The sequence below is a fragment of the Elephas maximus genome, chromosome 5, assembly GCF_024166365.1.
Source record: "Elephas maximus indicus isolate mEleMax1 chromosome 5, mEleMax1 primary haplotype, whole genome shotgun sequence".
NCBI classification, from domain to species: Eukaryota; Metazoa; Chordata; class Mammalia; order Proboscidea; family Elephantidae; genus Elephas; species Elephas maximus.
Window position 1 is genome coordinate 38,247,353 of NC_064823.1, and position 10,958 is coordinate 38,258,310.

The 10,958-nt window shown below is 40.0% G+C and overlaps 1 protein-coding gene across 11 annotated transcripts in view; it reads right to left on the reverse strand.

The window, feature by feature from the left end:
• ALPK1 (alpha kinase 1) overlaps positions 1-10,113 on the reverse strand; it is a 146,998-nt gene extending 136,885 nt beyond the window's left edge. For all 11 annotated transcript variants that reach the window (XM_049885504.1, XM_049885507.1, XM_049885508.1 and 8 more), the window contains exon 1: positions 9,939-10,113. The gene's annotated coding sequence lies outside the window, so the exon portion shown is untranslated. The remainder of the gene's footprint in view (positions 1-9,938) is intronic.
• Positions 10,114-10,958: the final 845 nt, after the last annotated feature.

Here is a 10,958-nt window from a genome sequence, read left to right on the forward strand (position 1 = left end):
AATAGATGGTGCCTGGCTACAACCGATGACTGCCCTGACAGAGAATGCAACAGATAACCCCTGAGGGAGCAGGACAGCAGTGGGATGCAGACCCCAAATTCTCATAAAAGGACCGGAATTAATGGTTTGACTGAGACTAGAAGGACCCCAGTGGTCATGGCCCCCAGACCTTCTGTTGGCCCAGGACAGGAACCATTCCCAAAGCCAACTCTTCAGACAGGGATTGGGCTAGACAATGGGTTGGAGAGGGATGGTGGTGAGGAGTGAGATTCTTGGATCAGGTGGACACTTGAAACTATGTTGGCATCTCCTCCCTGGAGGGGAGAGGAGAGGGAAGAGGGGGTTAGAAGCTGGCGAAATGGACAAGAAAAGAGAGTAGAGGGAGGGAGCGGGGTGTCTCATTAGGGGGAGAGCAACTGGGAGTATGTAGGAAGGTGCATATAAGTTTTTGTGTCAGAGACTGACTTGATTTGTAAACTTTCACTTAAAGCACAATAAAAATTAACAAAAAAAAAAAAGGATGTCCTGAGAATAGATGGAAGAATGAGGAGCTTTTCCCTTATCTGTGTAGAGGCGGCAGTCACTATGGCACAGAATTAACAAGATAAGGGTGTTTCAGACTGATTCTGAGCTGTCCCAGCAAGCTGTGCCTTTAGACACCTAGACCTAGGGCCTGGTGTATGCCTACTGTTGTCTTGCCCACTAGAAAGGGGGTAGTTGAGGTGGCGCTGAATCTAGGATCAAGGGCTTCAAGTGTTTCTTTGATATAAGTAGCCTGGGACTTTTTAAAAACATGCTTATCAATCATGATTCATGAACATTTTTCACTTATAATAGCCATTTGGGGCATGATTCAGAGAAGAAAATTATGGATAGTGATAAAGTTATCTTGGAAAATGATGACCTGAAGCATCCAACCTTTATTTTTAATTAGAGGTTAAGTTATTGTGAAGAAGAGACCAAACTAAAGCAAACATGATGAGGTTCTAAATTTATAAAAAAGAATGAAAACTAAGATTGGACAAGGCTTTTGTTGGCAGTTTTGAAGATTTCCTGATGTTTATTATGCACTTATGGAGTATAAAAAACCAAAAAAACAAATCTCTTGGCCATTAAGTCAATTTGGACTCATAGCAACGTATAGGACAAGAGCAGAACTGCCTCATAGGGTTTCCAAGGAGCAGCTGGTGGATTCAAACTGCCGATCTTTTGGTTAGCAGCTGAGCTCTTAACCACTGTGCCACCAGGGTTCCTAGTGGAGGACAGACTATAGTAAATATTTGTGCTGGGGTTAAGATTCTAAACAGTGCTTCCTGAGCATGCCAATAACACAGTACATTTTGAGGTATAAAGATATGACAAAATTGAATATAAGTTCAGTATGTGTAGACCTAAATTAATGAAACTAGGACATGTGAATCCATAAGAATGGGAAGCTCCTTAAAAGGCTACATGTGCATATCAGATAAAGTTTTCATTCTTACCTCCTTTATTTTTGTCTTCAAAAGAAAATAAGGTGGGGGATTTTAAACAGACCCATATGAAATAAAAAGGATCATAATAGAGTATTATGAAAAACTATACTCCAACAAATTTGAAAACCTGGAGGAACTGGACAAATTTCTAGAAACACACTATCTACCCAGAAGAACACAAAATGATGTTGAAAATCTGAACAGACCCATAACAAGAGAAGAGTTTGAAATGGTAATAAGAAAAACTCCCAACAACAACAACAAAAAAGCCCTGGCACAGATGGCTTCACTGGAGAATTCTACCAAACATTCAGAAAAGAGCCTATGTCAGTACTACTCAAACTATTTCAGAATATAGAAAAGCAAACAATACTTCCAAATTCATTCTATGAAGCCAGCATAACCCTGATACCAAAACCAGGCAAAGACACCACACAAAAAAAGAAAATTACAAACGAATATCGCTCATGAATATGGATGCAAAAATTCTCAACAAAATTCTAGCAATAAAATTAAGCATCATATAAAAAAAAATACACCACAATCAAGTAGGATTCATGCCAGGTATGCAAGGACGGTTCAACATTAGAAAATCAATCAACATAATGCAACACTTATATAAAAGGAAAGAAAAGAATCACATGATCAGCTCAATTGATGCAGAAAGGGCATTTGACAAAGTCCAACATCCATTCCTCATAAAAACTCTCAATAAAATAGGTATAGAATGGAAAATTCACAACACAATAAATGGCATCTATGCAAAACCAAAGGCCAACATCATTCTTAATGTAGAGATGCTAAAAACAGTCCCCTTGAGAACAGGAACAAGAGAAGGATACCCTGTAACACCACTCCTGTTTAACACTGTGCTGGAAGTCCTAGCTAGAGCAATAAAGCAAGAAAAAGAAATAAAGGGCATCCAAATTGGTAATGAAGAAGCTAAACTGTCCCTCTTTGTGGATAATATGATACTATACATAGAAAACCCAAAAGACTCTATGAGAAAATTACTGGAACTAATAGAAAGATTCAGCAGATAGCAGGATTCAAGATACACATACAAAAATCAGTTGGATTCCTATACACCAATAGAGAGAGTGATGAAACGGAAATCAGGAAAACAATACCATTTGTAATAAAAATGGTATTGCCAAAACTCACTGCCATCTCACTGCCATCAAGTCAATTCCGACTCATAGCGACCCTATAGGACAGAGTAGAACTGCCTGATAGAGTTTCCAAGGAGCGCCTGGCAAATTCGAACTGCCGACCTCTTGGTTAGCAGCCGTAGCACTTAACCACTATGCCACCAGGGTTTCTACCATTTTTAATAGCACCTAAAAAAATAAAATACTTAGGAATAAATCTAACCTGGGATGTAAAAGACCTACACAAAGAAAACTACAAAACACTACTGCAGTAAACCAAAAGAGATCCAAATAAATGGAAAAACATACCACGCTCATGGATAGGTAGACTCAACATTGTGAAAATGACCATTCTACCCAAAGCAATTAACAAACACAAAGCAATCCCGACCCAAATACCAATAACATTCTTTAAAGAGATGGAAAAAGTTATCATTAACTTTATATGGAAAGGGAAGAAGCCCCCGATAAGTAAAGCACTATTGAAGAAGAAGAATAAAGTAGGAGGACTCGCACTACCTGACCTCAGAACCTACTATTCAGCTATGGTGGTCAAAACAGGCTGATACTGCTACAACTGCAGATACATTGACCAATGGAACAGAATTGAGAACCCAGATGTAAATCCATCTACCTATGGTCACCTGATCTTCGACAAGGGCCTTAAGTACATCAAATGGGGAAAAGACAGTCTTTTTAACAAATGGTGCTGGCAAAACTGGATGTCCCTATGCAAAAAAAATGAAACAGGACCCATATCTCACACCATACACAAAAACTAATTCAAAATGGATCAAAGACCTAAATTATAAAGCCAAAAACTATGAAGTTCATAGAAGAAAAAATAGGGTCAACACTAGAGGCCCTAATACGCAGCATTAACAGACTACAAACCACAAGCAACAACACACAAACTCCAAAAGATAAGCTAGACAACTGGGATCTTCTGATAATTAAACACTTATGCTCATCAAAAGACTTCACCAAAAGAGTAAAAAGAGAACCTACAGACTGGGGGAAAAATTTTTGGCTATTACAAATCCAACAAAGGTCTAAACTCTAAAATCTACAAGAAAATCCAACACCTCTACAACAAAAAGACAAATAATCCAATCAAAAAGTGGGCAAAAGAAATGAACAGACACTTCACCAAAGAAGACATTCAAGTGGCCAACAGACACATGAGGAAATGCTTGCGATCACTAGCCATTAGGGAAATGCAGATCAAAACTGCAATGAGATACCATCTCACCCCGGCATTACTGGCACGAATCAATAAAACAGGAAACAGCAAATATTGGAGATGCTGTGGGGAAATTGGAACTCTTATGCACTGCTGGTGGAAATGCAAAATGATACAACCATTTTGGAAGACAATATCACGCTTCCTTAGAAAGCTAGAAATGGAAATACCATATGATCCAGCAATCCCACTCCTAGGAATGTATCCTAGAGAAATAAGAGTCATCACTCGAATAGACACACGCACACCCATGTTCACTGCAGCACTGTACACAAAAGATGGAAACAACCTAGATGCCCATCAACAGATGAATGGATGAACAAACTGTGGAACATACTGACCACGGAATATTATGCAACCATAAAGAACAACAATGAATCTGTGAAGCAACTCATAACATGGATGAATCTGGAGGGCAATATGCTGAGTGAAAGAAGTCAATCACAAAAGGACAAATATTGTATGAGACCACTATTGTAAAAACTCATGAAAAGGTTTACACACAAAAGAAGCAACCTTTGATGGTTACAAGGGAGGGGAGGGGTGGAGATAGAAAAACACTAAATAGAGAATAGATGGGTAGTAGCTTTGGTGAAGGGTAAGACAGTACACAGTACTGGGAAAGCCAGCACAACTTATATAAGGCAAGGTCATGGAAGCTCCGTAGATACATCCAAACTCCATGAGGGACAGAATTGCCAGGCTGAGGGCTGTGGGGACCGTGGTCTCGGGGAACTTTTAGCTCAATCGGTATATGATAGTTCATAAAGAATATGTTCTATATTCAACTTTGGTGAGTAGCGTCTTAAAAGCCTATGCGCGGCCATCTTTGATGTTCCACTGGTATCACCCCTTCGGGAGCAAGGAAGAATGAAGAAAACTAAAGATACAAGGGAAAGATCAGTCCAAAGGACTAATGGACCATAACTACCACGGCCTCCACCAGACTGAGTCCAGTACAACTAGATGGTGCCCGGCTACCACTGACTGCTCTGACAGGGATCACAGTAGAAGGTCCCAGACAGAGCCGGAGAAAAATGTAGAACAAAATTCTAGCTCAAAAAGAAAGACCAGACTCACTGGCCTGACAGAGACTGGAGAGACCCTGAAAGTATGGCCCCCAGACACCCTATCAGCTCAGTAATGAAGTTACTCCTGAGGTTCACCCTTCAGCCAGACTGGACAGGCCCATAAAGCAAAATGAGACTAACGGGGCACACCAGCCCTGGGGCAAGGGTTAGAAGGCAGGAGGGGACAGGAAAGCTGGTAATAGGGAACCTAAGGTTGAGAAGGGAGAGTGTTGACATGTTTTGGGGTGGCTAAGCAAAGTTATAAAACAACATATGTACCAAATATATGCACGGTTTAATGAGAAACTAGTTTGTTCTGTAAACCTTCATCTGACCATAAAACCAAACCTATTGCTGTTGAGTCGATTCCGACTCATAGTGACCCTGTAGGACAGAGTAGAGCTGCCCCATACAGGTTCCAAGGAGCGCCTGCTGGATTTGAACTGCTGACCTTTTGGTTAAGAGCCGTAGCTCTTAACCACTTCACCAGCAGTAAAAGCTATGGCTGATACTGAAGCAATCAACATACACACAAATGAACTAATAGTGTTTCCTAGCTGTAAGACTCAGTCCCCAGTTTCTGAAATACTGGCAACAGGGTTTCTTTGGAAAGATGGAATTTTAGAGTTGACGGGGCCTTGAGAGACCATCAAGAAACCTGTTGCTTTACTGACATGGAAGCTGAAACCCAGAGGAGTAACAGATTTGCCCAGTCCATCAGCTGGTAAGGGATGGAGCCACGCATACAGCTAATGCCACCTGTCTACCACACAAAAACACGGCACGCTCGCCTTAAGTTGTTTTTCTGGTAGTAATGAAAAGTGGCCGTGAGTCATCTGTATCTCCTCGCTGGGTCCCCCTGTGCAATCTAACTAACTAGACATCTAGGTTTACTGCTTTGTCTTTTTTATTTGCGTTGTTTGTATTCTATATTTAGCAAGAAGACACAAATTTGGAAAAAAAAAAAAAGCTCATTGCGAAGGATTTATTTCAATAAGTAATGTTCAAGACCGACAAAAATCAAAATATTGGATATGTGGCTTGTACATTGTGAATTTTCTCCATATTTAGAATTATTTCCTCCCTAGGATGGATTCTTGGTTTAGTCTAGAAGCTCCTCTGAAACCCATCCACCATGGGTGACCCTGCTGGTATTTGAAGTACTGGTGGCATAGCTTCCAGCATCACAGCAACACACAACCCATCACAGTACAACGAACTGATAGAACAAGCCTATCTTGGAAGAAGTACAGCCCGAGTGCTCCTAATAATCGAGGATGGCAAGACTTTGTCTCACTTACTTTGAACATGCTATCAGGAGGGACTAATACCTGGAGAAGGACATCATGCTTGATAAAGTAGAGGGTCAGTGAGAAAAAGGAAAACCCTTAATGAAATGGATTGGCACAGTGGCTGCAACAATGGGCTCAAACATATCTCCTATTGTGAGAATGGCACAGGACAAAGCAATGTTTCGTTCTGTTATACACAGCGTCACTATGAGTCAGAACCATCTCAGTGGCACCCAATAACAACAACAGGATGGATTCCCAGAAGTGAATTTCCTGAATATGACCATTTTTATGGCCCTTGGGACATTATGATACATTTAATGGCCTTTGAGCCAGACAAGCAGTTCCTGAGAGGTGCAAATAGTTAACACGCTCCTCAGAAGAAAGGCCTGACGGTCGGTCTACTTCCGAAAAACCAGCCAATGAAAACCCTATGGAGCACAGTTATACTCTGACACACGGGGGGTCGTCATGAGTTGGAACTGACTCGACAGCCACTGGGTTCTGGTGGAACTAAGACGATGTTTAAGGACCCCTCAGCTCAGAGATGTCTGAGCCTCTATAAAAGGAACAATTTACTCTTTCTGTGATCCATATTTCGAAAAAAAATTGGCATCCCTTCAATTTTGTGACAAGTCATGTAGAAATGTGAAGCGCTAGTTTGATAAAGCATTTTTCAAATATTGCATAGATGGGTAATTAGGAAATTCCGTATTATCAACTGAGCTCTGTAACCAAGACCCAGTGAAGTTCAAAGCTACTGCACTGGTTCAGAAAACTTCCACATCTTAAATATCCTAGTGCAGCATAGCCTAAACTTTAGGCCTTTACGCGCTACCTTCACAATTTTTGCCATATCTGCATGTCACCTGTAATATTATTTTAATGTGTTCCTAAAAATCAACAGTAAGTTCGCCCAGTTTTTTTCTTAAAGTTTTTCTAAGCAATAATATCCATAAAATCATAGATTTCATAGAAGAATTACATTTTTTAATTCGTGTTAAAATAAATACATAATTCAAAGTTTGGACTTGTGCCACCTAAAATCAGTGGTATGGGTATCGTAAAACGAAAACTGAAAACAAACCCACTGCCATCACGTCGATTTTGACACATGGTGACCCCACGTGACAGAGTAGAACTGCTCCATAGGGCTTTCTTGGCTGTAATCTTTATGCAAGCAGATCACCAGGCCTTCTTTGGCAGCACCACTAGGTAGGTTCGAACTGGCACCATTTTGGTTAGCAGCCCATCACAAGCTGCTTGCGTGCGGGAAAACTGGATTAAAGTGTAAGTGATGTATAAACTATGATCATCTCTTTCTATTCTTCAGACATGGAAGAATAATAGTACCAGATGGTATTCTTACTCTTAAATCTATCTCTCCCACCAAAATAAAACCAAACCAAACCCATTACCGGCGAGTTGATTCTTATTCACAGCGACCCTATACCTTATAATCAGAGTATATCATAGCACCCTGCAAAGTGATGTCACTGTCAATAACAAGAAAGAAAGACTTCTCCACTAGAGAGGCAACAAATATGATAAAAAAAATATGGAACGTGTTTACACCAAAAGTTTGAGTCCACATTCTTGTAAGAATTCTTCAACCCATAGATGCTTAAACTTTGAGAAAAGAAAAGTATTTACAACTAAAATTTTATCCCTAGAAGCCATCATTCTCTGAAGCAGATTAAGGGACATTAAAAGCAGTATATGTTTGTGTTCAGGGTAAAGGGGTCAATGGAATCCTTTTGGAATGCAAGGAGCCATGGAATTCCAGAAATATCTTGGAAATACACATTTATTCTTAAGGAAAGTTACAGATTCTAAACCCAAACCTCAATCACACAGCACTTACTTTTAGATTTGGGGAGTATTGTTAGGCCTGCTCCTCACCCAGTATTATTTTATATGAGATTTTATAACATTTACCATGACTTATAAGCGCTGGTGGTGCAGTGGTTAATTGATACAGCTGCTAACCAAAAGGTCAGCAGTTCGAATCCACCAGCTGTTCCTTGGATGCCCTATGGAGCAGTTCTACTCTGTACTATAGGATTGCTATGGGTCAGAATCACTGGACGGCAGCAGGTTTTTTTTTTTTTTTTTTTTTTGGTCATCATGACTTAGTCGTGGCTTTTCTTTAAAATATTTAAATACTTATTTTGAATATTTAAATATGTTTTCAGAAAATTTAAGTTAGATATTAGCTCCCTAATCATTCAAGAGAAAGATGCTATAAAATTCTGGTGTCTTCCTGGGGAAAGAACTTGGAGGATTCATGTCAGATTAAAAAAAAAATCTCTGACGTGAGGAGGAGAGAGGAAAGAAAGTAAATTACTTCTAGGATGATTTTAAATATTTTGTTTCCCTCGAGGCTGCTGGTTGGCGGAGTTGGAAAGGAGAAGGTGGGAAGAGAGATGTAAATTATTTTAGTCAGTGGATATAAAAGGTTTGAATTGGCATTTGTTTAGGTCTAGGGTTAAGCACTTGGCTGCTAACCGAAAGGTTGAAAGTTTGAACCCGCAGGAGAAAGATCTGGTGATCTGCTTCCGTAAAGATTACAGCCTAAAAACCCTATGGGGCAGTTCTACTCTGTCATGTGGGATCTTTATGAGTCAAAACTGACTCGATGGCACCTAACAACAACAAAAATAATTTACACCCACGCCTACCCGAAGCCACAAAAAACATACAGACATGTAATTTGCTGACACCACGAGAGTTGGGGGCCTACAGATTCTGTGGTACAATTCCAGTCGATTCCAACTCATAGCAACCTGACAGGACAAGGTAGAACTGCCCCATAGGGTTTCCAATGAGCTTTTGGTGGATTTGAACTGCTGACTTTTTGGTTAGCAGCCATAGCTCTTAACCACTGCTCCACCAGGGTTCACCCCAAACAATTTTAATTTTTTTAATTTATGGTTTTCCGAAGTAATGTAGACCCTTAATTTCAAACACTAAAATTTCTTAGTGAAAGAAAGCAAAAAGGAATGAACTTTTTCTAGATGTTTCCTCTTTTCACAATGTTTCTCCACATCCAGAATTCCCATCAGTTCTCCCTTATCTGAATAGTAAATTGTGGAGTCTTCTATCAGTTTCCTGGCATAATTACTGATGCCATCATAAAAGTGATAGGTATCTATTACATCACCTCTGTAAAAAAAAAAAAAAAAAGAAAAACACAAACCATTGCCATTGAGTCCAACCCAACTCATAGCGACCCTAAAGGACAGAGTAGAACTGCCCCACAGAGTTTCCAAGGAGCACCTGGTGGATTCGAACTTACCTTTGTACTCCAGGCAAAAATCCCAGTGTTAATTTTCAAATAAGGAATCCTGATTTCTTTAATGATTTCCTCAAACATTGTGGTTTACTGACAAATGAAGCCAGATGTTCACTAGCAGGGCTAAGGAGCTCTGTGACATGATGACTTTATTATGAAAACTATATAAATATGGTTCATTTTCTCCTTTTCATAATAACTGAAGCTTACTACTGTAGCCCTCCCTGTCTTACGCTCTTTCTGTGGAGTTTTTACCAGTGTAAATATTCTTAGAGCTGTAAAGTTATTTAAATGCACAAAAGGCCAACATTCATACAGCGATCTACAATTTAAGAAAACATTTCCTTATACATTATGCCATTTTTTTGTACCCAAATCCACTGAGTTTCGACATTTGAAAGCTGATACTCACCTTATCCAGAAGAAGAGGAAAAACGCTTTAAGACTGGCAAATCTAACTCTGAAAAAAAGTGATTTTGGTACAGCCTTCCTGAAATATACTGTTTCTCATAAACAGCCACGGTTTCAGGAAGTACTAATTTGAGAGAAAACAAAGCCTGTCACGGTCTCAGAGTGTGATTGTGTAATTCAACTCTGGGGCTTTTAGCAGTTGGCACTGTAAGACACACCCCTTTAGGAATTGCTTCGTCGAAAGGTATTCTGGGAGTTGTATTACTACAGAAATGGTCTTACTCTTAACAAAGTGCAAGAAAACTTAATTGGACTAAGTCAGAATGGAGAATCCCCAGCGAGCCAGTAAGAAACAATGAATATGGCTGAGTTTTATGTTATCAAAAAACAAACTACTGGCAGGGCTCCATTCGGTGCCCTATCTATGTTAGGAGTAGCGTGCAGAAGCCAGCTTGTTGTCACAGGGACACGTATATTACCTCATTATACAATGAATAAGGAGCCCCAGTGGAGCAGGGTTTAAAGAGCTTGGCTGCTAATGGGAAGGTCGGCAGTTCGAACCTACCAGCCGCTCGTGGGAGAAGGATGTGGCAGTCTGATTCTGAAAAGGTTAAGCCAAAACCAAACCAAACCCATGGCTTGGAGTCGATTCTGACCCATAGCGACCCTCTACAGCTTGGGAAATACTGTGAGAGAGTTCCACCCTGTCTTATAGGGTCCTACGGTTTCATTTTTTTGTTTCGTTTTAGAAAGAGCACTGATGTGTACGACTGATCACTCATCTATAAAATTGGTTTATAGAACAAAATTTAAACCAGGGAGGGATTAAAGTGGTGGATGGATTAGAAGGCAAGACTGGAGTCAGGAAAATAAGCTAGAGGGATACTGCAATATTGTAGAGAGAGATAATGACTGGGCATAATTAATGAGAGTAATGGTGGACTAAAAAGGAAAAGAAAGGAATATTTAGGAGAAAGGTTAACAGGACTGGGTAGGAGACATAGTAATACATAGGAGTAAT